Source organism: Cygnus olor, chromosome 2 (assembly GCF_009769625.2).
Source record: "Cygnus olor isolate bCygOlo1 chromosome 2, bCygOlo1.pri.v2, whole genome shotgun sequence".
NCBI classification, from domain to species: domain Eukaryota; kingdom Metazoa; phylum Chordata; class Aves; order Anseriformes; family Anatidae; genus Cygnus; species Cygnus olor.
In genome coordinates, this window is record NC_049170.1 from 64,382,965 (window position 1) to 64,409,839 (window position 26,875).

Sequence of the window (26,875 nt, forward strand, 5' to 3'; positions counted from 1 at the left end):
GCGGAGCTCAGGCAGGTTGTGAGGTGCTCCTCTGAGGTGAGCACCACCAACACCACCACCACCACCACCGCGCCGCTTGGGCGAAGCACACTCACCGTTGTTTTTCAGGAGCTCCTCTATTTGCTTTACACCATTCTCGGGGGACAGCCAGCCGGTTGTGTTAGTTCTGCAAGGAAAGAGAGGTTCAGAATAAACTCTGGGAGGAAGCCTTGGAGATCTTGGGATCTGCCACCCACCTTGCCAAGCAACATCACCTCACCAAATTCAGCACCGCCAGCACCCCAAACTCCGGGAGAGGGGGGACCACCGCCGAGACCCCCCCTCGAGTGCCCAAGAAAGAGGGGGAAGGAGGGCTAGGGACTGCCCAGCGCCTAGCCGCAGCCCTTGGGGCCGCACTTGCTGCCAGCTCCGGCCCCCTCCGGCCATGCTGCCCCCAGCCGCCCTCCCCGCGCCCCTCGCCCCCCAGCACCCCCTCACAAGCGGCCTCCCAGCACCGGGGGGGGGGGGAGAGGACGGGGCCGGAGCCGGGCGGCCCCCAGCCGCCTACCTCCCTCCAGCGGCGGGCAGCGGGGCCAGCCGGACCCCTTCCTCCTCTTCCTCCTCCTCCTCCTTCTCGTCCTCGTCCCCGGAGCGCGGTACCGGCGCTATCCCATGCCGGGGCGCCGCCGGCTCCCCGCCGCCGCTCTGACTTCCTCTTCCTTCCTCCTGCCGGCCGGGCCGCGACGTGCAGGCCGCCCGGGGGCCCCCGCGGCTCGGCGGCACCTGTGGGAGGGGGACGGGGACACACAGAGACGGGGACGGGGACGGGACGCCCCCGCCTCTATCTCGCCGCCCTGCCCGCCGCCTGTGACGGCCGCTCCCCCTCCCGCACAGGTCCCGCGGAGGGTCTCCAGCCTCGCCCGCCGCCTTCAGAAAGCGCGTTTTGGGTTTTTTAGCCCTTTAGCGCTGTGTTTCTTCCCCCACAGCCGCCGGCCGGCCCCAGTGCTGCCGCGGGAGGCAGGCAGAAATGCCCCCGCCCCGGCCAGCAGAGGGCGGCAGCGGCCTGGCTCCGCCGACCCCCGGGCCCTAATATCAGCTGGGGAGGAGAAACAGGGCATCCCCGCTTCTGCTTCTCAGTCCCCCCAAGAGAAAAGCTCCCCCAGTCACCAAGCGGTTGGGTTTTCTAACGCCTTGACCTACTGCTACTGTGTGGACTATGCATGGCACATCATACGACAACCCATTAAATTCTTTACATCTCACTTCATCAAGAACTGATAGCACAGCCAGGAAGCCTTACTGTCCTGCAGCGACTCCTAACCTCTGCCATAACAAAATGTACTGTTGGTCAGCTATTACGTGGCACCTGAAGGCCCAAACCTGCAAAATGCTGGCTCTAATCTTGCAAAGAGCTATGCCTCAGAGTAGCTTTCTGCAGGTCAGAAGTCCCCAGGGATTTCCTACAAAACCACCCTCCTGCAACACCCATGCCTCAGAGCACAAAACCACATGCTGGGGCATCAGTGGACTTTCCTGTGGCTTTTTGCCCTGAGAGCACTGCAGTCACTCATGGGGGCTTTTACATCCCACTCAAGGGCTGGGGGCTTTCCACAAGGGTCAGCCTATCCACAGCCTTTGAGTCTCCCCTTAGGTACACCGTGTCAGCGACAAACGGGGTCTGAGCAGATGCTTGTGTGTGAGGCATAAAGTGACATGACTCTCCGGAGTCACACATTGCTGTATTTAATGTAGTGTAATGCTGACTGAGGGCACACCTCAACAGCCTGGAAGCAGAGCTTCCTAATGCAGGGCTCTGCATAAGGTCTGAAACTTCTCCACAGCAGGAATTCCCCACAATCAAGGGACATTTCCTTAAAGCCATTGAGTTTTGGGCCTCCCTCCTATGGTAAAATCCATGAAGAAGCTAGACTGAGTACATCACACTGGGATGTGTTGTTTCCTGTGTTTAATACACATTTCAAAGCACCTTTTTACACTGCTTTACTAAGGTAGAACTCCAAAACTGAAAGCACGAGGTCCATATAGATATAATTCTTTCTATATGAAGCCCCTTATCAAACCATCCCAAGAGTTTCTTATGGCTATGTAGTTTATTGAAAGAAGGACAACAGCAACACCAGGTGAATGGCTGTTCAGTTGGCAGCTGAACTATTTTTGTAACACTGAGATTTTTTTCTGTGTGTACGTGTACCTACATTGTGGTGCCTGAAACAGAAGCAGGAAGTGCTTACAAAATAGAAAAGGGCATTGTAAATGTAACGTGAGATGTACAAGAAAGACTCATTTACCTCATTTTCCACTGTTAGTGTAGGGCCAGTTTCCCAGTATGCTTGCTTGCGGGGTTGGCTTGGAAGATCAACACACATATACATGGTGGTAGGAAGGACACTTGAACACCATTAAGAATGAACACTATTTGAAACACAGAATTTTTAACACCACATTTTTGATTTTCCTCTTTTGCCTCTCAGGCTCAGCAATAAAAATGATTAAAATTGATTTCAGCTGTATACTACCACAATAGTTGTATTTTAAAAAGGGGCGGGAGATTTTTTTTTTTTTTAACAATGCTATTGTTATTCAATTTATAGGAAAAAGTTTGAAAAAAAAAATCCACCAGTTTCTGGGGAAAAATTTAAGAACACTGTTCAGTTGCAACATTTGTGAGAGAGAGCAAAGAAGAAACCCAGAAAGCATAGCCCAGCAAAGCCCCCTGTTTATCCATAGACAGTACTGCAAGTATTGCACCGGGAGTAGTAGTATTTCTGTTCTCCAAAAGACTTTACTTGGAATGCATATGTACAGAAGTCCTTGGCTGCTATGGGCATTTCCTCATTTATGTAATAGTAGTCCCTTACTTACTTTTGGTCTTTCACCAAAACGCGTGTTGTCATTACAACTGCTGCTTTTCATACTGGAGTTGTTCTTATGTTGTGGGTGTAAGATGTTCACTAAATAATTCTAGAAAGCCAGAAGAGGGAGCGCAGGAATAGAAAACACCAAGAATTAAGCATTTTAATTTTTATGGCTATTTCAGCTGGGACCTTAAAAAGACAACCAAACCAAACCAAACAAACACAAAAATGTTTCCAGGAAGAATTCCTGTCCTGCATGGCTCACCTGACAACAAGGATGTATCAGGATCTTCCAGTAGGTGCTAATCACCTGTTGAAATCTGGCCTGAAGAAATCTCAGCCTCACTATCCCAAAACTGTAGAGAGCATCAGAGCCATTAATCACTTTTGCAGTGAAAACCTTAGCTCTTGAGATGAAAGAGCCCCTGACAATTTTTGAAGAAGTAGAGTTTTGTCATAGTGTTTCTGGCCAAAGCCTTCCTGAGGCACTGATTATTCAAGATAGCTTTTGTTACAGCCACTAGCAAAGATGGTTGGATTTTACTGTGCTTATGGACTTTATGAATTGCCCTTCATAATATCAGTAATTTATTTGTATATAATACAATTACTACAGAATCTTATTTGTAACCATCATACCATACAGAGGTGCCAGTTGGGATACAGAAACAAAATACAGGAGTATTGTTGTATTTTGACTTTTTCGAAGTCACAGATAAATTTCTCTTTATTTTGAGTGTGAGCTATCTCTTGTGGTTGAGTTAAAACATTTACTTATGCATGCACACATGTGCATGTATGGCCTATTAGATATTTCTAAATAGGTCCTGAAGATCTGACCTAAATTCACAAACAATGACATTGATAAAAATGGACTGTATGAGAAACTTCAGGCTTGTTTTTCCGTGCCACAATATGCTTGCAGATCTCCATAGTCTGGCCCCTAAATTATACCTGTCAGTTTGTGCTAATAGACATAGATATGTATGCATTTTATATTTACGTATACATCGATGTGAGCATCCTAGTGAAGGGCATTCAAACAAGATCACTATGACATGAGGATTATTATGAGTTGGTTTTAGTATATCTATTCAAGCTGTAAATCTGCTGCTGTATATACATTTCTATACAATATACATACAAAAAGAAGGCAGCATTTGCAGAGTAGTCAGAGTAGCAGCATGTGCAGAGTAGCCAGCCTAATGAAGAAATAAATACATCTCATATAAGACATGGTTAACCTGTGAATAACCCCACACTAACAAGTAGTTTAGGTATTTTTATGCATTCATTATGCATTCATTCGAGGAGCAGCTGAGGGAGCTGGGGTTGTTTAGCCTGGAGAAGAGGAGGCTCAGGGGAGACCTCATCGCTCTCTATAGGTACCTTAAAGGAGGCTGTAGAGAGGTGGGGGTTGGTCTATTCTCCCATGTGCCTGGTGACAGGACAAGGGGGAATGGGCTCAAGTTGCGCCAGGGGAGGTTTAGGTTGGATATTAGGAAGAACTTCTTTACTGAAAGGGTTGTTAGGCATTGGAATGGGCTTCCCAGGGAAGTGGTTGAGTCACCATCCCTGGAGGTCTTTAAAAGCCGTTTAGATGTAGTCCTTAGTGATATGGTTTAGTGGAGGTTTTGTTAGTGTTAGGACAGAGGTTGGACTAGATGATCTTGGAGGTCTCTTCCAACCTAGACGATTCTGTGATTCTGTGATTTTTATCTCATGTGGACATAGATTTACAATAAAATAGATTGCTAAAAGTTATAATTGGGAAATAACAATATTTATAATCATCACACCAATTATGAAATCCAAGCAGATAAAAGCAGGAAAATGAAGAGGTCAAGAATGGCTCTCAGAGTGTTCATGCCATTAACCTATTTTACTTCTACAAAGAAAAACACATCTTTAAAAACTGGTTTTACTATCATTTACTTGCTGATCTATACTTTAGCATGCCTATAAAACACCTCTTCAGGAGTTCATGAACAATAAAGTCCAGAAGCAATTTCATTACATTGTTTGAAGGAGAAAAACTTGGGAAGAGCTAAAAGTTTTACAAGTTAAAAAAAAAAAAAAAAAAAAAAGCAATGCAATGCTGAAGCTCAGCAAGCTGCAGATGGAAACACAGCTTCTGTCCTGTCTCAGTGAAAGCAGTTATTCATTAAAGCTGCCCAGTGGCTGTCAGAGATTGGTCCTAACTATAAATGTTTAAATCAAACTAGGCATTTTGTTCATAATGTGGTCCAAGCCAAACTTCACTTTTATTACTTTAAGCAGGAGTTCAAGGGAGTTAGATGATCTTCAGCATGGAACAACTGCAGTGGTACTTCCTAGCTTTATCATTTATTTATTCCTAGTACTCTCATTGATTTTGATAAGAAGTTCTGCACATCAATTTTAACACCAAGGAACCTGCACAGTTCTCACCATGGTTACTCCTGAACCTGCTGCAGAGCAATTTAACAGAGAGGAAAGCTTACCACAGCATTGCTACCAACAGGAGGAGTGACCAAGTGGGGTTTTCACCCTCCATTCCCAGTGCTCAATTCACCACTCATGGAAATGAGCAGAAATCTCTCTGTTGATAGGGTAAATATCTAACACTGGCAGCTTATCCACAGTGACTGAAGAGAGGTTAGCAGAAATGGCAAGAGAGCTTGAATCCATCGCAGCTCTGAGTTCAGATGCCCGGCAGGATTTTGCTGAATGGAGAGCCACTAAAAGAAGTCCTTGGAGAAGACAGCAGAGGAATTCTAATCATTTTTTCAAGACATAATAGAGTTGTTTGCTGCATGCTATGTCTCTTTTCCACCACACAGTGACATTCCTTACATCTGTCATCAGATTAGCATGTTATGATAAAACCTCCTACTTGTTTCAACCATATTTAAGGATCAATATCTTTTCTACTCATTTTGTTTTCCTCCTTTTGAAAGGATAGAGCTGGGCAGTCAGGAAATTGGGACTCTCAAGTTTTGACTCAACCCTGAGCCCTTAATCCACCATAAAACTGTGGGTGATCTATATCAGCTTCAGGAATGCATTTCCTATTCTTTCTCTTTCTTTCCTTTTCTTTTGTTCTATATTTTTGACCTTGTTAGTTTAAGCTATAAGTTCTCCAAGACAGATATTTTCTTCTCTGTGTTTTTGTAGATAACATATATTTTAGCTCCAATTTCATTTAGGGTCTCCTGATACAACTCCAGCACAGCTATTATTAATAAACCCAGCCTTGTGAAGAAACTCACTGCATTGTGATTTACCCAGTTCACCATCTGGTTTGATTTGTAAGTAATAACATCACTGGACATTGCACAAACCATAGGCTGCTTACTCTTTCTACAGGCTGCAAAACTTCTTTAACATGCACCAGATTTTCAGTCAACTTGTGTTCTACACAGGTTAATATTTGATAAAAGTGGCCTATTTTAATCAATTCAACTGCTGTGTTGTATGTGCAGTTGAGGTCTGACTGATGAAGAGCCATGTCACGTACCACTACAGATCTTTAATATTAAAAAACAGTTCCATCTTTTCTGTGCAGCAGCAGTGTTATTTATTTTGCAAAAGGCTACAGAGACTTCAGCTAGCAAGAAAGCTCAACACTGCACAAACTCATGATAAATGCCAGTCTTTCTCCCAAACAGAGACTTCAACAGACAGTGAAAACAAACAGGTACAGAGAGTCCGATAGAAGTAACACAACGTCCTTCTCCAGCAACAGCACAGCGCAGTTCACTATCAGTCAAGGCCAAATCCTCCTGTCCCAAATCGAAACACAAAGAACACTACTGCACTAGTAACCCCTTCCAAGGACTCACTCCAAGCCTTATGACAGCTTTGTGACTTTCTTGCTGCAAATAACAGACTGTTTTTTCCATCATCCATTTTAATCCTTTCGTAATATTAATTGATAAACAGTAATTGCTGGCAGCAAAGTAGCAATGAAGTGTATAAGCTCACTGCTCAGAGGTATGCTGGATGCCCACTTTCCTAATACAGTGATTGACTTCAAATGCTTCACTGAATGAATTCACATGAGCAAGTGACACTCCAGCAGCTGCAGAAGCGGTACAAATGCACTTGTGAATGCATTTCAGCATTTGCACTTAGCCTTTCCCCCTTCTGTGTTTATTATTCCATTATTACGGAAGGTCACTTTGCCTATAAAATATTTTGTTCTGCTGCCATACTTTATTTTGCACATTTCTTGAGAGGTGCAATGTTCATGGCGGAAAGCAACTGTCCAACACAAAAATATCCACAAGACTTCAGCGCCAGTTACAAAGAACTCTCCTACACACCCTAACCCTTGAACTCACATTCTTTAGCATGATATCCTAAATAGCATTCATTTAGGACAAACGTACATAAAAATTGGGCCACAGTTTTTGAAACAACCCACTTCAGTGTATGTGACTCTTCAGAGAAATTGCAAGGCCATAAATAATGTGTTTGATTCACATCATTGTTGGACTGCAGATTAATTTACAGGAATTTCGAGGAGCTGAGGCAAAGGTCATGTAGGTAACATCCTCTCATATTATAACCCGTTGGAGGTGATTCACCATTCTCACACCCCCCTGTTTCAATGTGTTTGTCTCGGGTACCTACATCATCCATTTTCAATGCCTCCTTTTAGCTTTTCCTTTTTGCTATCCTCACCTTATTCAATAGCTCAACGCACTGTCTGCTTCTCAGCATCAAGGCCTTGAGGAAGTTATGGCCCTCAGGTATGATTTTCATTGCTAGCAAGTGGGAGCTGCATCACATTTCTCCTATTATTACTTCTCCCTTTTATTTTTATTCTCCTGTTTTTAAAGAGTTCTCACTTCTGCTTTCAATGATCTTTTCCCCCCAGCCTTTCCTTCTCCAAGTAGGACCCTACTTTGGAAATCGGCAGGCATAAGATTTAAAAAGACAATTGCTGTTATTTGAATAAGCTGTGGCAGGTGGCTTGCCAACATGAGGAAACCATGGTGCCACAGAAGTGCCAGCGGTAGACAAGGGACAGGTGAAGGTGCCCTGCAAGTACCTTAGTGCCAGCTGGCCAGCCCTCTGCATCTCGCTCAGTGCACAATAAAATGCCCAGGTCAGGAGATGGTTAGAAATGGCTCAGGCACAGCAAACTAACTTTTCTGTGCAGTTAAGTCTCCAGCACCTCACTGAGCTTGGTCAGGCTAGTTTCAAACGTGAGAGCAGTAGAAACTCAGAGGCTGATCGTTGCCACATGGATCTACCTCTGACCATCTTTTTTAAGCAAAAAAGCAACATTTTGGGGCAAGTTTTCTTCCCAGATGGCAGTGATAAGGGAAGAGGGGAGGACAAAGGTTGGGTAGGGCTCCATAGGTCAGATCATGATCCAGCGGCCTCAGTCCACAGCCTGGCATTTAAAGATAAACTGCAAACTGGTACTTACAATAATGTGTAAGAAGATGTGTCTCTGCAGCAAATTATCTTTGCTGCAGAGCCGGTAACCTGCAGCAAAGGGGCAAGGCAGATAGCTGAAGGCTGCAGTCCCTGAGGTGCCCCAGCCTGCATCAGCAGAGTGTGAATCCAAGGCTTTCATTGCAGAACAATCACCACTCTATGAATATCACAAGTTCAGTTCCCAAGCCTAAAGTTAGAGATAGGAGAGTGGTTTATTTGCTAAAATGTGAAGTTCTAAGTCAACAAAAACTGTTCATATATTCATATCAAACTTGATGCATACTTTAGGTCAAAAAACGATTTCTTTCTAAAGAGCGCAAGTTTTTAATCTGGCATTTCTAAATGACAGAACAGCAAATCTCATGATCTTTCAAGACTGAAGCTGCCTGAAGTTCTTTAAAGCAATGCATAAAATGAAATGAAACATTTTATTCAACACAAAATAATAATAAAAGAAAAATGCATGGGAGCAGAAGGTCATTTTGATTAAAAATATTTTTCAGATCAACTCAAAAAAATTTAGAGCATGGGAAGTATTTTCCAGCTCAGCTAACAAATCAACGGACACTTTTACTTGAGTAGCTCTAATTCACACCCTTTCTAATGGCATAATATTCAAAGGATTGAGAACCTGCAGCTCCTATTCAGGTTGAACATTAGTATTGATGAACTCAATGGGAGCATCTGGATGTGCAGCAGCTGTGAAAAAAATCAAGCCTTTAATTTGTCAGGAGTGTGTAAGCAGGTTTAGAAGTGCCTAACTTCACACACCCCCACTTGGAAATGTTGTTGACTACTACAAAAGGATTACAATTCTCCTGCCTCACAGGGAGCCTAAATTCCTGCCCCAGGATACAAGATGCCCCTGCTGACTTCCCACTCCAAATTGGGAAAATATCAGTCCTCTTATGTCACAAGGACCAATTAGTCAATGTCTGTAAAGCTTTCTGAAGGTGAAAAGCATATCTGCTTTAACACGACAGATGGCTATGGTTTTATTTTAAAGGTTTTCTTTAAAAAGAAATTCTTCGTTTTGTGGAAGCACTTACTCTCTTCACTGTCCACTAGTGCAGATTATTTTCATTTTGGACCAGGGTACAGATGGAGGAACTGGATGGCAAATCTTCTGTTCTGGCTGTGAGCATTCAAAGAGAAGAAACTTTAATATTGATCTACTTGATGAACCAGAGTCCGCCACTGTCTCGCAGTAGCGTAAAACATCATAAAACGCTGCCAGTTCTGCTTTCTCTTCTCATTCCTGTCTCTGATGGTATTACGGAGTATCTTCCCACAAGTAAATGAAGTACAAAACCTATGGGGATTTGGATCATCTCTATGTCACTGAAAGTAGCTTACTAAACTATGTTCCCACACGTGTCCTCATGCCCTGCTGCAATTAGCGTCTTGCACAGATCCTTGAACATATGTTTGCTTTGTCATCCTGTGGAATATTCCACTACTCTACACAAAGCAAGCTGTCAAAGGCTTTACTGAAAGCAATAATGACTAATGATTTATGATAAAATCAGCGCCGTGATCCTCCGCTGAAAAAAATTTGTGCGGCACAAGAACAGCAAGAAGACTGCTGTCAAGCTTTTGTTAATTGGCTTATCAATTCTGATGCACTTCTCAGGAAATATAGCCTCATATACCAGCTGTGATATATGGAAGAACACAGAGGAAAAGAGTGCAACAAATACAGGCAGGATTTTGCAGGTTGAACTTGCTAAACATATCAAGCCTGTCCACTCGAACAGCACTTTCAAAGGGACAATATCGTAGAGTCTAGATTACTCCTACAAACATCACATCAGTATAGTACACTCTTTGATAAAGGGTGAGATAAACCTTCTAAAGGAAGCGATGAAGATGTTTCCTACTGGCAGAGTACAATCTTTTTTTTTTTTCTTTTAAGCTCATAAATAAGATAACTCATCCTCCCCCCCTCAAACATGTTTTCAATAGTTCTGTTTTCTGGAAAACTTCTCTGGGAAATTTGCCCCTTCTCAGACTTTAGGGTTTGCCAAATTACAGAAAGCTTGAACATGCTAGGATTACTTGATTTTCATTTTGTTTTTCTTCCCTTCTCCCCCATAGTTTTTGTCCTTCTGTACACGTTAGGTATACATATGTTAAGAACAGTTCTTAGTCCCTGCTCTACCATTGTGTTGGACAAACTCCCTGGCATCTGGGGGGTGACAGTTGACCTGACATGAGTGCGATCTTGACTCCTTTTTGATTTCTCCCCTCTCCATGGGGAGCACTAGCAAGGAATTTAGCAGAGAAAGGATGAGGAGCTTTCTCTGAGAAGCATGAAGTAAGCAGCCCTACTGTATCAGGCCACTTATTTGGAGATGCAGTTGGTCTTGCTGCTGCTGTTTCAGCTGGAAGCTGGACCTTTCTGACTTCTTCATTTCTTGCCATGAATGCTCATCCTCCTTAGTGGCAGGTAGGTTTTACCATGCCAAAAGAGGGAGGTTCTCAGATTGCAGTCCCAAATCCACACACTTCAATATCAGGTCACGCTACAGGCATGGTTGCTCAAGCCTTAGCCTGAAACACTTCTCTAGGCTGAGGATTTTTGTGTGGCTGAAATTTCCCCTGTACCTACCCACTTCCTTATTGCTCCTACTGAGAAATCAGGCAATTATTTGTTTGAAAAAACTCATGGTCATCAAAAGAAACCTAACACACTTTGCCATGATTTCAACCGGATATGATCTACCACATAAAGTCTTTGTGTCTTTATTAGCTACATCTTCTACACAGCTGTCTTCATGCTGTGTCCTGTATTGTTAGTCAAATACTTCAGACATCACAGGTTTTATATGTATATATATATATATATATATTTATTTATTTTACATTAGACAGATGTATTAAAGCAGTCTGGTAGCTTTGACACAGTTTTATTAATTTTCAGAGAATATAACTAAAGTTATATTCAGAGAATATAACTAAATTACACTGACAAAAATTAAATAACAACAAAAGACAAGCTGATGGAATAGAAAACTTTGCTCATCTGTACGTAGGCCAAAAGCTTTATCTGCAACTTTTTCTCCATGTTTGTTACAGCTGCATTGTTTGACTATTCCATCACTACTTCTTTGATGTGTCATGCTTTTCACACATTTAACTTTCCTCTAGCAAATGCCTCAATGTTGTTCCCTCTTGTATTGTTTACCCCCAGAAACTTCTTTGGATCACAAGGAATGAAGTGAGCCTGTTTACAGTTGGTCTAGTGCAACAGTACTTATGGCTTTACTTTCCTGTAGCTGGTTCTCAGTGTTATAAAGATCTGTCTCGTCACTGAGGTGATTTAAACACCTTTCTGTTTCATTTTTTTTTCTGCCCTCTGTTGTGGATTTTTCTCTGAAACCGCTGTTGAGAAAGGGTAAAAGACAGTTTCCAAAGCAGCATTACAGTCTCATAAAGCGGGAAATTAAATCTGACTTAGGAGTCACCCCAGACAGATGAGCCTCATTCTTTTGCAGGATGACCCACTGCCTCAGTGGCACTATCCCCAGCCATGCCAGCTTTACCTTTTGTTCAGGTGTACTTCCCTAAATATACTTCCTCTCACTATTTTGTTCTCCATCTTTATCTGAACTGTTTATCTTACTGCTTTATCAGCCATCAGGTCATCTTTCTCTCTTATTTGGTCATCACATTTGTTCAAGGCTTTGTGGTTTTGAAATGATAGCAGGGGGCTTATTTTATCTCAGAAAAGTAGCAGCTCTGTGGCCTTGTCCCTACCCCTACTCCCCCTTGCATCTTCTGTCACCTATCTCATCATCAAAGAGATGTTTAGACAAGAGCCATACAATTTCATTTCTTTTTTCTCCCAAGCTCTTCCTTCCCATGACTTACTGACATCCCATTACACCAGCTCCTGGGTTCTGACACTGACACTCATCAATAAAACAGCAAAACGCAGGCACCACACCACAAAATCCAACTTAGCGCTTCTTACACAGCTGATAAAACGCAGCTTTGTGCTCATGCTATGCATTGGTAGGAGCTTCATGCTCAGCAACGATGAGCTCCCCACGCTGCCATTTGGATTTTGCAGTGCAAATTCTTCCATATACAGAAAAAACAGCCAACCCCACTGACAGCTGCTTGCTTTTACGCTGCTCTGGACAGTACCTCTTGGTCTATTCCTGCAGCCAGCACAAAAGGGAATTACCTCCCCCATGGTGTGGGGAATCCCCCTCAGCCCAAAGCCAAGGCTTGCTGGGGATGCAGCTCCCTGTAGCAGCAATCCCCCTCTCAGCCCAGGACCACAGGGAAAGAGAAGGGCTTTGGGCACCTGCTCCCTATCCTCCCTCCAGGCAAGGACAGCCCTTTCTTCTTCTGTTGTACCACCCCAGAGTTCAGTGCATTCAAAAGGGTCCTTTTTCTCTCCTTTAAGCTGTCGCTAAAGCCCATTACAAACTGTAATTTGGAAAATAGTAAGTTGCTGAAGCACTTCAAAAATATTTTCCCAGGGATTAGCTTTCTGGCTCTTGCATTATACAATCACAATATCAAAATGAGGAGCCTACAACGTGTCAAAAACATGGGCATCTCAAGAGAGGTGGGAAGAGAGTGTTCATGCTGGTTTGCATCATGCAGTTTGATGCCCTGTGTGTTGCAGATCACTTGTGAACCTGAGTGCTGACAGCTGTGCTGTAATTAACACAGCATGCCTGGCACAGAGCAGGCAGGCACTTGTTCTTGGAAATCATTGTGTCATGTGTCCTCCGTCCTCCCCCCTCTCCTGCTCCAAGAAGGTCTAAAACTGTTACTGGACTTTTATTCTTTTGCAAAGTCCCCTTACTAGCATGCTTTCTACAGGTTTTCTACTCATTCCAAGGAAAGAGGGACACCAAAGTCTCTCTGTGAAATCTGAAGGTGTTGAAAAATCTATTTGCTCCCCCTCTAAAGAATTTACAACTAAAGCCATGTGAAGTGTTTTGTTTTTTTTTTAGCCAGATTGTAAGAATGAAAATAGGAAGAACTATTCCTTTATAGAAACACTATGGGGAAAGGGCTCCTACACAGCTTCTGAGGGTGCAGACAGCCTACTGCCGCCAAAGTACTAAAACCAGGTTACAGAATGGATCTGGTGTGGATGAGGAAATCTAATTACTTGCTGTAATTATTTGCATCCTAATACAAGGGAGGTGGATGCTGGAGTAGTATGGCTCTGCAGCCACCCATTAAAATCAAGAGGCCTCACTCAATTGGTTTTCTCCAGCTGGGGGTCTGGTCCTTGGCTGCCTGCTGCAATCATGGATTTTAAACAGACCTGTCTGATGTGGGATGTTGTACATACTTGCAAGAAAAACAGAACGCTAGTATACTTCCACAGGATCAAAGAAACTGTATTATTCCCAGCCAAGCCTATTGGCTCAATCTCTGGGGTGTTTTCTCAGGATGAAAGGATCACACTATTGACCTAAACTGTACAATATGCAACCAAGTATAATTTTCATAGCAGTTCATTTCTGGAATTTGTGAAAATCATATATTTTTACAAAACCCAGTATCCTCATAGTACCTGCACAGCTGTATCAGCTCTACATTTGCCCATTTCTCTCTACAGTTTGTTCTCAAGAGCCTTTTAGTACATTTTCCCTAGGTGATAAGCAGTTCAGGGCTAGTTCCTTTTGAGGTGCTGCATTTACAGTCATCTCTTTGTGAGAGATAGAAAGGAGACCTTAGATGAAAGAATACCCTTGAGGAGAGTTCTGGAAAAGGCAAGAAAAAAAATTGGGATCTGAAAATAGGGAACCTAAAAGCCCCTAGGAAATGGCTGTATAGCTTTCAGCAAGGTTACTGGGGACAAAAGAGCCTAGGCAAGCTTGATTTATTCTGCAAAGCCTATCACTGAAACAATTGAGAAACACAATATGATTCATAGGAGAAGGATTCACACTATACATTTGCTCACCTGGGGACATAAAGCAGCTTCAAAACATTTTCACCTCACATGAGAAAACCTAGTGGCAGCTGTTCTCTCACTCTTGTTGCATTTGGTGTAAATTCAGAGTGATCTCATAATTGACTCAGGCTCCTGATCATGCTTGTCACAGATGGGTGCTACTGAAAACAATTAGTAATTAATTTACAGAAGATCAGAAATAGTGGAAAAACATTATTCATTCAATTAAGACAACTGGCTTTGCTGGCTCAGGAAGCATAACTGCTTATTAAGCAATAGGAATGGATTTCTGCCCTGTTCTTCTTTAGGCAAGAGCATAACCCACAAATGGGATCTACACGAAGATTTTCTGCTATTTGGAGGGGACAAGAATCACTTGGAAAGGCAAATTTAATTTTCCCCTGTTTTTTTTTTTTTTTTTTTTTTCTTCTTCCCCCTGGAGAATGAGCAGCAAAGCTTTTAAAAGATGGATGAGGGAATCCAGGCTCCAATCAACCCAACCAAAACCTTGCCACTGATTTCAGCTGGGCCAGAATTTCCATCTTAATGAAAATGCCTTTTCATTTAATAATCTCAACAGGAACTGCCACAGTAACATCATTAGCAGGCCTGCATTCATAAAAGTTGCTTCTAATTTTTCCATGTCTGCCTGGAGAAACCTCAAAGTACCAACCACGTGTCCTGAGGGTGGTGCAGCTTTTTACAATAGCTCAGCTGGTGGCTGCTGCTTGGACAGAACTTAGTACAGTTTTCTTCTGTGCCTAAGAAACAGAACAAAGCAGAGCACAATGGGCTGAATTTGGTACTGTTTTGCTATACTGGAAATCCAGAGTCACTCCACTGGGAAACAGGAGTATTTTTCTGGATGTCTCGTCTTCAGGCAGGAACAGAATTTGGTCTGGTATCATTACACTTCTCATAGCAGCAGTGGCAAATGTAAGGTTATTGGAATTTTTTTTGCTTTGTTAATACCTGGATGAGTGCACAGTACACTACAGTGTGCTGGATTGCACAACTAGAAGCCTTTTCAGAATTTTTTGTTCCAGCAGAACACAATGTCCCTGGGCAACTCCTGCTTTCATACCATCTCTTGCTGCAGAACCAGCACAGTAATAAACCTGTTGGAAGAATAAGTTCCTGGCTGTTGACCAGAAAGTTTGTCCTAAAGACCACAGGCAGGAGGTCTCTCCATGCCCATCTTACCACTGTTTCTGAGCAGCACCACACTGGGAGGCTGCACAAAGCCACACAAAACTTTTTTTGTAATTTGTCTTGTAATGTGGTCCTTGGGGGCCCCTAACCCCCTGCAGTGGGGCAAAGTTCCAGAAGCCAGCACAATGCTCAAGTCCACCCTTGTTTTCAGTCTGCATTTGATATGAAAGCACATCATACTGGTATGGATACATGAAGACGTAACAGGTGGTCCCCCAAAACTTTTTCATTCCTCCTTTAATCTACATTTGATTAAAACTTTAAGGCTTTTTTTTTTTTATATAAGCAAACAGACATATGCACTAGCAAAACACAAACCAACATTACTCATCCATCATCCTGAGAAGTAAAACAAATGTACCTTCCTAACATTTATTTTCAGGTCTCACTTGAGGAAATCTTATGATTTTTTTTTTATTATTGCTTATTTGATCTTAAAGGGATTAAATACAATTTATCTTCTCTAAACAAAAGTCCACAGAAGAATCGCAGATTTCATATCACAGAACTTATAGGCTGGGATCCATAGCTCTGCCTTAAAAGTCAGCTTTTTTTGTTTGCAGTGTTTTTAGGTGTTCCTATATATCTGAGCACTAGGAACTGATGCTAGTGGTCCACCGATAACAAAGGTTACTTACCTGTGTCCTGTCTTGAGGAGTGCTGTTAGAATTTTCTATATCAGCAGCTTTTCCAAGTTTCATATTATGCCAGTTATAACCTCCAGGATGGTTCAGGAGATCTGAAAAATACTAACCCTGGAAAAACATAATTGCCTAGGAAAGGAAGAAAGCAAAGTAGACTTATTTTGTCTCTGATTGCTTTCTTTTCAGGGAGCATCAGCTGCAGAACAGCAATACAATCAATAAAGACATCTAACAGTTTCCTCTGGTCTTGCTAGTTTTCCTGACAAATAGTACATGTTCACTATGTGGTCACATAAAAAAGCTGCAGGCATACAGGAGCACAGGAGAGATGCTTTGTTCTTGATATTTCGGAGAACGTAAGATGTGTCATAACAGATACTCCTGTATCCAGCATCTTTTTCTTAGCACTGACCAGAACAGATGCTTTAGAAAAATGTGGCAAAATTATAAGGCATGGAAGCAGTGAGTTGTGCTTTCCCAAAGTGAGAAATTCCACTGTTATACCTGCTACTGATGCTATACCTCCAGAAGCCCAGCTTTCCATCACCCCTAATCTAGTAATCGTTTGATATAGTGCTGGAGCTCTTCAGCACTGGAGCACTACCTGCTCAGTGGCATACTTTGCATGAGGAAGGTTTGCAAGATCAAAGCCAAACATCGCAACTTTCATTGGTTACGTTAAGGAAAGACTAACTGAATATCGGTGAGAAGTAAGACTACATGCATTTATCAGGTTACTAGCCTCCGGCAGGATCCCTCTGAGCAGATTTCTGCCCATGAGCCATACCTCAGCGAAGTTCACATTAGCTTTAATTGCACGTCTGGGTTCTCAGCAAAAGACTGCACTGCTGTTGATGGTGGAGAAAGCAGAGCTGCCTTGGTTCCTCCTAGTATTTGTGACTGGCTTCAGCCTGTTACAAAGAAAGGAGAAGTGTTCTTGTGTGTGTCCTGTTCTGGGAAGAGTGACAGGGCTGCAGTAGCTGTCAGTCACTGAGCTACAGGACATTTACAGTGAGCTACTCGGCTGCAGCAGGGAGGACGAGAAATACACAGTGCTTCATACTGAAGCTAGAGTGAAATTAGGTAGCCTCTCCTTCTGCTTCGCTGAGAACTTGGTGTTCCTCTTGCAGGGCAGCTAAAATAGTAGTAAGTGTTCAATACTGGAATCATCTTTGATGAATAACTAAAATGTTAATCTGCATCTCCAAATGTTAATAAAAATGTCAAAATCTGGGCAGAGTAGGATGTTGCCTAGAACCACTTATTTCAACAAAAGTCAAAGGAAGGAGGAAAAGGAGAGCAATAATATAACTGGAAAAGATGCTTACTGTAGCCTAAGGAGAAAATAAAGTGGTTCACAGTGGTAAGGTATAAGTGCATTTAAGTACTTTTCAAACTTGCCATTGGGAAAAACAGCTGTTAGCTTTTATTACTTAAGAGAAATAAAACCTTGCTGTTTAAAGATACACATTTTCCCCAAATTTCATGCTGTGCTTCAACTGTGCTCCTACATAGGCACAGTAGCTACTTTTTAAATAAAATTTATGCCATTCACTGTCTTCATTAAGGATATACTGAGCTCTCAGAGAAATGAATACAAACTCTGTATCCCATTGATTTCATGTGAGAATGCATCAGGCTCTGAATACTGATCCTTTCTGCAGGAAACAGTAATGAACTTAATAATGTAATTAGCTGTTGGTAATGACACAGTGTCTTTCCCACACACATCTCCAAGTGCAGACTGGTCACCGCAGACCTCACTGCTGCCCTTATCTACTGAAACCCTTATTACAATCAGCAATTTCAGTGAAATTAATGTGGCTTCTTGCTGAGGAAGGCATGAAGAAGGAAGGCAGAATCAGTCACTGAATAAGTGTCACAGACAACCCAGTGTGAACATGGGGACAGTTATTGTAAAGGTTTCAGTGCTGGGAAACAAGGTCCAGTGTACTCACAGGACTTGCCCAAGGCTGCACAATGATCCATCGGCAGAGGTAGGCTGGCAGCTCCCACAGCTCAAGCTGGACACTCATGCTCTGCCAGAAAATGCTTTTATAAACAGGAACAACAGTAATGACAGTCCAGAGGGGCACTGGAGGGCACCTATTCCCCACCAGATACTGCTTTTGAGTTCTTCCTGCCAGAGATAGTGCTTGAAGAGACATCTTGCTATACAAGCTGCCTGTAACAAACTAATCCTTTCCTAACAACCAGCTTTCCTGAGTCATTTATGCTGCACTCTTAACTGCAATTAGACTTGTTTTAGCATATTGCCTGAGGCCTTAAACATCATTAATTTTTTTAACATGGTGTACGGCAAGCTTGTGTGAAGCATAGTAGGAATAAGCTCAAAATTTTGAAGTAACACCAGTTCTAGGTGTTTTTCTCTCCTCATGCACATAGGATTTCAACAGTTTCCTAGGGAAAAGCCCCCTAGAGCTGCTCTGCAGACCCATGGAATGGCAGTGCCTCAGCACAACATCCCCAGCACTACAGCATTCCCACTGACTGCCACCTCCACCAGCGGGGCAGCTTCAGCACTTGGCTATGTCTCACCCCAACACAGGCCCACCAAGCCATTTCTCAAACTGTGCTTATGCCAAAAAGTAAACAACCAAAATGTCAAGATGACCTTGCCAAATAAGTGGATTTCCCAGTAGCAGACCCATTAGGATAAAATCATGCAGGGATAAAAAGGAGATTTTTCCTCATGTCTTGAGCATGAGCTAGTGCAGGTTCTGTCCACAGTGGACAACAAGGCATCAGGCTGTGAAGGAAAGCTTCCCTCTTGCTTCACTGCAGCTGTTGCCTTGTGAACTACATGCAGCAAGGGGTAAGACCACAGACCCAGTAGCACGGGGACAGTAGCAAAAAAACACCACCACCACCACCCCCCCCCAAAAAAAAAAAAAAAGCCGAACTCCATAATGGGATGCCAAAAAGGCTAAATCCCTTTTAGGGGCTTCATACCATTCTGGGTAACTGTTCACTGCAGTTTCAGATAACCCCAACAGAAAATCATGCAAAGATGCCTACCCACCAAGCCACCCCACACTTAAAAGAAATTGAAGACTGATGAAAAGCTAGGAGAAGTTTCTGGATTAGAAACCACCTTGGATTTGTTGGAATTTGATGGCAAGAACAGTTCAAATGATTTTTCAAGGACTGTGTTTAGCCACTGAGTGTTTGTCACATCTTTTTGGGTTGGGTGATTGCACTCACAGCTGAGTGTTGAAGATGCTAATTGGACTCTCAATGCACTATATCTTCCCTTTTTGATTAGGCATGTGCAACTGTTATGTACATCTTTAAAAGGAGCAAAGAGGTGAGCTTAGTGCCACTGTTACACCAAGGGGCATGTGGGTGTTTGCATGCACACCAAGTAACGCACAAAGCCCAAAGAATACAACAACTGCTAGAGATGGAGAATGCCAACCTCAGTGTGGTACTTGAGAAAAGCATGAGGTCAATAGCACAGAAAGAAAAAGTCTTGTCTGATGCAGGCAGATCAGTACTTCCTAAAGTGCGTGTGAATAGCAACTGTGTGGTCTACAGAGCTGAACCCCTTGGAGCATTTCCAAGGGAAACTTTGATGCTATCGGTACGTGCTGGTCTGCAGCAGTTGTCTGTGAAGAAACAGTTCAGGAAAAAGCATGAGACCTTGAGAACAAGCTTTTGTTTTAGTGAGTGGGAAGTGAGAAAATGGCCTGTTTCCTTTCCCGTGCAGATGGCCTGGCACAAGGCAAGTTGCTGTACTCTCAGGGCTGGAGCAAGCAGTACCACGCTTACTTCAGGTGCTGAGCAATGGCTAATACAGCTGCCCTTACCCCTCCACCTCCAGCTTTTGCCTAGAAACCAGCTGAAATCAGAGATGTGCTGTACACAGAAGCCTAGGCAGGGGGTTCCCCAGTAGCTCGTGGAAGCACAAGCTGCCTTAACAGGTTAATTTCCCAAGAGAAAAACACTAGAAAAATTCAATCTGTGATAACATAGGCAGTACAGTCTTTACCTGAACCTGGAGAACTGCAAATTGGCTCTCACAGAGCCTCTGTGCTCACCAGCCAGAAGCAGAAGGTGCCAAGCATGAGGTGGGAAAGGAAGCAGATGTGGGAGAGGAGACCAAGCATGTGAGTGAGCTGAGCCACAGCCAGATAAATCCCCAGACATCTCATGGCAGGCAGCTTCCCTCAGAGAGCAACGCTGAAGCTTGCTGCAAGCCTGCTGGAAAACAAAGCCTGATAAAGAGGCTGTTTATTCTGGTTCACTTCCTATAACTGACTTGGTGACCTTCAGAGCTCACCGGCTTGCGGTTTGAGCGGCAGGCTGTCAGCATAAGCGCCTGCCCTACAGACACCTATAAAACACAGCCCTTAGGAAAGGGAAACTGAGACCATGTGTTTATCTTGCTGTGAATTGATGAGACAAGCAGCTCAGCTCACTGAAAGCTTATCCTTCAGTTCCCAAAGGTTCAGTCTGGAAGGGAGCAGTCCCTGAGCAGAACAGCATTGCTTGCTCAACCTGGTGCTGCAGCTGAAGGGCAGAAGCAGGAGCTCCAGATCTAAAACCAGACCCCAAACTGCAGCTGGTGAACCCATCCCAAAACGGCCCATCTGAGCCCATGAATTGCTATGGCTTTTCAGAGAGGTGGAAGTCATCAATAAGATTTGCTGTTCTCCTGAAAAAAGACCATCTTCAATAAAACATTGGTAACAAACTGAATGCTAGGGAGAAGGTGGCCTTCTAAATCCTACAGGACAAGATGCCCCTTGGAGAACAGTGCATCCTCCTCAAGAAACCTTCTGACTAATGGCATCACTGAGCTAACTCTGTCTTTGCTTACAGCTATAACTGCAAATCCTGTACTTTTGATCAGGAATCACCAGGTTACTGGTTATCACAGACCTTATAACTTGTCTGTTTGTAAGCGTAAACCCAGGTTCATGTTTCATCTCTAAGTAGCTAAGAGCACCGGTCCCAGGATTATCATCTTCCCACCTGTGCATTCATGCATTGCAGCAGAGCACACATACCCTTGTTCGCCATTTTTCTAAAATTACTGTTTATCTGAAACAGGCAACCCATTGTTAGCAAACAGAAGTGGTGAAGAGAGGCAGAATAATTCTTTTAACCCAGCTGCATTTTGAATTCTTTTTCTCTGAAAGGCCTTCATACCCTGAGAAGAAACAGCCTATACAATGCCCTGAAGCACTCCTTGGAGAAAGTGAGCAGTCCTTCCTGCTTGGTACATGATGAGGATCTACAGATGAATGATCAAGCAGGCTGTTTTCCAAAATGCTCAGATCTTCCCTACCAAGGGCTGAAAGAAAGAGTTGCAACAATAGCATGATAGTTAAGATGTCTGATTTTCCACATGCTGTGAATAACAAGTGAAAATATCAGAAAAATAGTTTACTTTTCTCTGTTCTGAACCTGGTGCAGGGTATCCACCCATTTAGGTTCCCTATTGCAAGGATTGTGGAAGTATGTAAAGACAACACAGGGCTTAGCCCCTCTTTGTACCTGTGAACGAGCATGGGCTGCAATTGCAGCCTGCCAAATGTTCAGGGATATGACCTATGGTCTCCATGCCACAGTGGATCTCATATCTTGTTGGACCCAGTGGAGACAAGGCTGTTGTCCTTCTCGCTGTGCAGCAGTTGAGTAACCAACGGTCTGGTCCCAGGGAGCACTGGAAGTGGGTCAGCACTTTCAGGGCAACTCTTTTCCTACAAATGTTTCTGTTGGTACCCACTCAAACTTCCTCAACAGTCTCCAGCTGGTTTGGTGGGTGTGCTTCACTGATTCCCAATACAAATTACAAGCTGTGTTTCCAGAATAACTTCTTTCTCATTAAAATCACTTCAGAAAAGTCATATAACTCCCCTTAAAGACATAATAAATTAACATTTCTTATCCCTTATTTAATAATACCCCTCCTGCTTTCCCATTCTTTCCATAGGTTATGCTGGACTGCCCATCTTCTATTTGCATTTATGCAATACTGCAATTTCTTTTTCTTCACTAAACTAAGCACTTAAATTCCAGAGGCCTCCGCTGTCTATCCTCATTGCTCAGCTTCCTCTGGATCTCAGCTATATTATTCTTTCTTCTAGGGGCAAAGGAACTGCCATCACCAGCTCAGACCCATTCATCCATGCTTTCCTACCTCCAACACTGGATTATCCTGGATTTTTAAAATGCTTCCCCAGGACGAATACTTTCACTTCTCTTGATATTACTCTGGTCTTCGTTGTTTAAATCTCAGCTCTAGGTGTAGTTCTTCTAAATACCCCCAAAAAGTAGTCACAGCTGAAATGTCTTCAAAGGCTGGAGTCCTACTTTTGCTTTTAGCACCCTTTGCTTGTTGTCTGTCCTCAAACAAAAATGAGCACAGCTGCTTATGCTTACCTGTTGCCATGGTCCTCAATGTGACTAGAAGTGACCACAGCTGATGCATGTGGCTTTTCCAGAAAAGCCAGCATGCCTCAGTCCACTGGATCTGAGTACAGAGCACACATGAGCAACATGTTACACACTACTACCACACCATACTAATAGGAACATGCCTTCAATTCCAGACATGATTTAAATGACCATGTACTGCCATGGTATCTCAGACACCGTTCTCATGCCCCTTTCCTCCCTGCCATGCACAGCACCTCAGCCTGCAGTCTCCCACCTTGTCTCCTTCTATGCCCTTCCAAATATTTCTGTGTTTCTGCAGCTTTACCAAGGTGAAAATAGAGCCAAGGAGAGCAAAAATGCGTGGGGTTAAGCACAAAGCACAGAGCTGTAACCATACCAGAGCATCATAATCCCAATATATGGGGTTGATACCCAGAAAATGAGCCAGACATCCACATGACTGGACTGGGGCTGTGCCCACCCCCTTTTTTTTTTTTCCTCTCCCCAAAGAAATTCTGAATCCCAAGCCACTGTTGCCACCTAAACAGGCAGCACTCAGCCTGGATAGGTGATGTCTGGTACCTGCTGATGAAGTGTGCTCAGGCTAATGGGATTTCAGACACTTTCTCTCTTATTCTGCTGTTCCCAAGCAGAAGCCGATCTTCTCATACCCTGACACAACTCAGTACAATGTACAGAGCAAGTCCTACAGCCCATTCATAAAAGGAATTATGAAAGCCTCCCACATTCACCACAACCCTGAACACATAATTGTGGAGAAGAGCACTTCTCCCCCATCAGAGAGGACGTTGTACAGAAAAACTTCCTGTGGAGGGCTAAAAGGGCTCATATAACATCTCCAGGGAAGCAGCAGCAGCTCCATCAGTGAAGTAATTTATAGTGAGTCTCACTGAAGTCCCATGAGGTCCTGCACTGACGGAGCAGGTTCAGTACCCACCGCCAATGTGAGGCAGCTCAGACCGTGCCTGCTTTCTGCTATCTCCAATGAAGGAAATAAGAAACCAGCCCTTTGAGGATGGTGAGCTGAGCCCCACCTGTTGGTAAAACACCCAGCCAGGCAGCCGTGCTTGCTGCTGGCACCAAGCCCACCAGGCGCCTGGCTGGGGACACGACATGCTCCTCCTGCTGCTGCTGCCTGTGGGGGAGTGGGGAGGAAAGCGTGCCAAATGCATGACTCACACAGGAGTGAAACAGGGCGAATATCAATATTAGGCAAGCCTCTGACACCGAGGGGATGCAGTCCTGGCAATGTTGATTTATAGCCTGTTAGAGTTGTTTTATAGCTGCTGTTGGACTTGCTTATTAGGATTTGTGAACTGATGCTTCACCATTAGAGGTATATGGGCTTGGGTTTTGCAATTCATAGAGCTTGAAGATCCTGGGATTTTTGCAGTCTTTTCTTCCTGCCAGGAGTGTTTGTAACATGGGCTACTGCTCTCCTTGAAGGAGCTGTCATGCCCTTGACTGCAATCCAATCCACATCTAAGTGGAGAAAAAACCACTGCTTTTCTTGCCCTAGCTTCTACTTTCTGGAGGACCATACTCATTTTGGGTTTTCCACTGAAAATAAGGAATACAGTTGATCTTAGGTTTTATCTTTCTTTTTGCAGCCCAAACTGTCTCAAACTATTTGACAAACTGCTTGCCAGCAACAGTTGCTTGAAAAATTAATTTGGGAAAGAGGAAATTATCTGTGCTGCTTGCTGTCCCACTGAGCATTCTCTGCTCTTCAGGGGGTTATCAGGTGATCTTTTTTGCTTGAGATAACTCCAGAAAAGCAGAAAGCAAAAAAATAAACAAGCTTCTTTCCAGGTGTTATTCAGTAGCACTGAACAACTAAATCATCCACCCTCAGTACCAAACAAGAGCTGCAGAAATGAACACCATGGAAAAGCCCCATATAGGCAAACCTGCCCCTGTCTTTGGGGGCAAGCATCAACTTCTCTCAAGAACCATGCAGGAATGGTGCTTTTACAGCAAAGTAGTATCAGTCCTCTGAGCATTTTTACACTCTATACCTCAAAAATCAATTTGCTTTGCAAAGTGGTAGAACTCCCTCCCTTCTCTAGGATTTCTGGCCTCAGTGGATTTAGCTCTGCCTTTGTTCCCTGAATAGAAAGCCCTAACTTCAAGCACTCAGTGGTGGAGAGAGGACCTTTAAAATTCCAGCCCTCAGCACGCTTGAACACATGATGATAGAACACAGCAAGCCTACAGCAAAATAATGCTCATCATCTTCCCCTGCCCTCAGGAGCACCTTTCTTCAGCAGAGCTGGGTGCTTGTCAAGGCCTAATTAGGATTCACACTTCCTTTGCAAGGCATATTAAGGTTACCTGGCAAGCAGGTCAGGCTGCTTGTTGCAAATAACTTTTTATATGAAATCTTTTTATTTGGTTACTGATTTGAAGAGGTATCCTGACTTCTCATAGTCAGATTGCCTCCCCCCAGTTTTTTTTTTTCCCTTTCTTTCTGTTCACCAGCTATTTCTGACAATTACCAGCCAGCGTCTGGGTTGTGCATGTCTCCTGACATGGCTTCTGCATGCCAGGGGCAAAGGAACTACACCGTGCCATGAAACAAATAGCACTGTATTGCAACCAGAACTTGAGGTAGAAATTTGGACTAGAAAAGGAAAAGAAATAGCCAGACATTAGGTCTGTATCATCACATCTTTGTGTTCCTGATTCACAAAGTCAAACAGCTGTTTGGACTGCCTGTCTTGTCATACCATTTCAGAGCCTTGCCTTCAAGAAGCACAAAAACTCTCAGCTGTAGGAAAATCACACTCCCGTGGAGCACCCCTAGCTCTGTGCACAACCACCTTGACATCCTCAATATCAGGAGTTTCTTTTAAAAACACCTTGCCATCAGGTGGTCAGTTACATACCAAGAATGAGATTCAAGTAGAACCAACTGAGCTCCCCTGAAGCTCAGGCTTAGGGCAGAGGGATTTCAGCCCACACCCTCCCCCTTTCTAAGCAGCAAGCAGAGCTCTGCCAGCAGCTGCCTTTTAAAGCAGCATCCCAGCCCTCCACCTGGGAGATGCACAGGCCAGTTCAATTGTTTAATTAAAATGGCTTTAACAGTCCAACACTTTAATTTTTTCCCCTCTTTTGTTTTAAAGGGTCATTTGTACACACAAGGAAAATGACTTGAAAGGTTTCACATCAGCCATATGGGAAATGTTAAACACCATGTCAAAATATCGCTCCTGTTCACTTAAGCAAAGTGAGTTTGAGCTTTAATTTCCTTTACACCTTAAACCCCTTTCATGATCAGTTTTGCCCAGCATCCAGTTCCTTCTCCACTTTGACTGCATTTCATATTAATTATGAAATACTGCAGGACAAGCTCATGGGCTGCTCTCTGCTCTGCTGTGTCATATGCTGTTTTGTCATCCAGCCCTAGGATAACCAAACACCTCTGCACTGCAAGCACTACATTTTAAAAACAGTTTGCAAAAAATGTCAGTGACAGGACACAGCTGGCTGTAATTTAATGGCTACAGAGTATTAAGAATAGAAACAACTTCAGAGTGCACCGAAATAGCTAGAAATCTAAGACCCTTGGCTGACTTAACGCCTAGCAGCCTCTGTGTGAGGGGGACGAATAGAAGAGCTCTGTAAGACCCTTTAATTCCAGCAAGCAATTGGCAACCACACTTTAACCTGCTGATGCAGAGTCCTCTTGACTTTGCCTTTTATCCTGGCTTTTAAGATAGACCTAAGCAAGACCTGTCTCACATATGCTGTACTTTGAGCTTATTTCCTCTAGGGTTTTATTACTGTCAGTTTCTGTTGCTGCTGCTCCAGAGACAAATTCAGATATTAAACACAGTTGACTTAAGCTTTGAAGCTGAACAAAGCTCTATGCAGACATTTGACAGGAAACTACAGTCTTGGATTCCTAACAATTTTCAGAAATCATTGCTTCCAGTAGCGAAGGATGTTCAGGAACAAATACAAACAGTGCAAATGGAGTATACAATGGACAGCTAGTCACGGGACAGTCTCCTTGGTACTCCAGACAGATACATTCACAACTTTTTTGGATTTGAATTCTTCCATTCACAAATACTTTGAACATTACTAATTCCAATTAAACAGCTCACAAATGTAAAATTTTGAATATTGAATTTAACTCAGGACTTCTCTTACTCTTTGCAAGCTTTGTGCATCAACCAATCCCTGCCCCTCCCCCCCCCCCAAAAAAAAAACAAAACACCCAAACCTGAAGAAAAATGACAACCCCCAAATCCTTTTCCAAGTGGTAAAGAATTTTAGCCTTTCTAGCCTTTAGCTATCCTTCTTCTGAGTATCAGCCTCTCAGGAATGTATGGTGTTCCCTTCACAGCTTCCTGCTTAGCTCT

General features: G+C 43.4%; 1 protein-coding gene and 1 long non-coding RNA gene across 11 annotated transcripts in view; both read right to left on the reverse strand.

Annotated features, from left to right (window-relative positions):
* Positions 1-1,012, reverse strand: part of ELMO1 (engulfment and cell motility 1) — a 310,022-nt gene extending 309,010 nt beyond the window's left edge. For 2 of the 9 annotated variants that reach the window (XM_040545686.1, XM_040545688.1), the window contains exons 1-2: positions 548-993; positions 96-166 (exon numbers count right to left, since the gene is read on the reverse strand). The gene's annotated coding sequence lies outside the window, so the exon portion shown is untranslated. Of the gene's footprint in view, positions 1-95; positions 167-236; positions 451-547 lie in introns of those variants that run through there. The other 7 variants (XM_040545684.1, XM_040545680.1, XM_040545682.1 and 4 more) reach the window with 6 other exon arrangements.
* A 1,591-nt stretch (positions 1,013-2,603) lies between these two features.
* Positions 2,604-25,474, reverse strand: LOC121064356. Of its 2 annotated transcripts, none has more exons than XR_005816473.1 (9): positions 25,394-25,474; positions 22,488-22,578; positions 20,089-20,300; positions 16,864-16,987; positions 16,071-16,205; positions 14,230-14,381; positions 9,338-9,423; positions 8,278-8,475; positions 2,604-5,587 (listed from the first exon to the last, which is right to left on the reverse strand). It is a non-coding gene; the product is annotated as an uncharacterized LOC121064356 (long non-coding RNA). The 2 variants fall into 2 exon arrangements; XR_005816474.1 differs by adding an exon at positions 10,620-10,726 and having other exon boundaries at positions 4,631-8,475; positions 14,230-14,378.
* Positions 25,475-26,875: the final 1,401 nt, after the last annotated feature.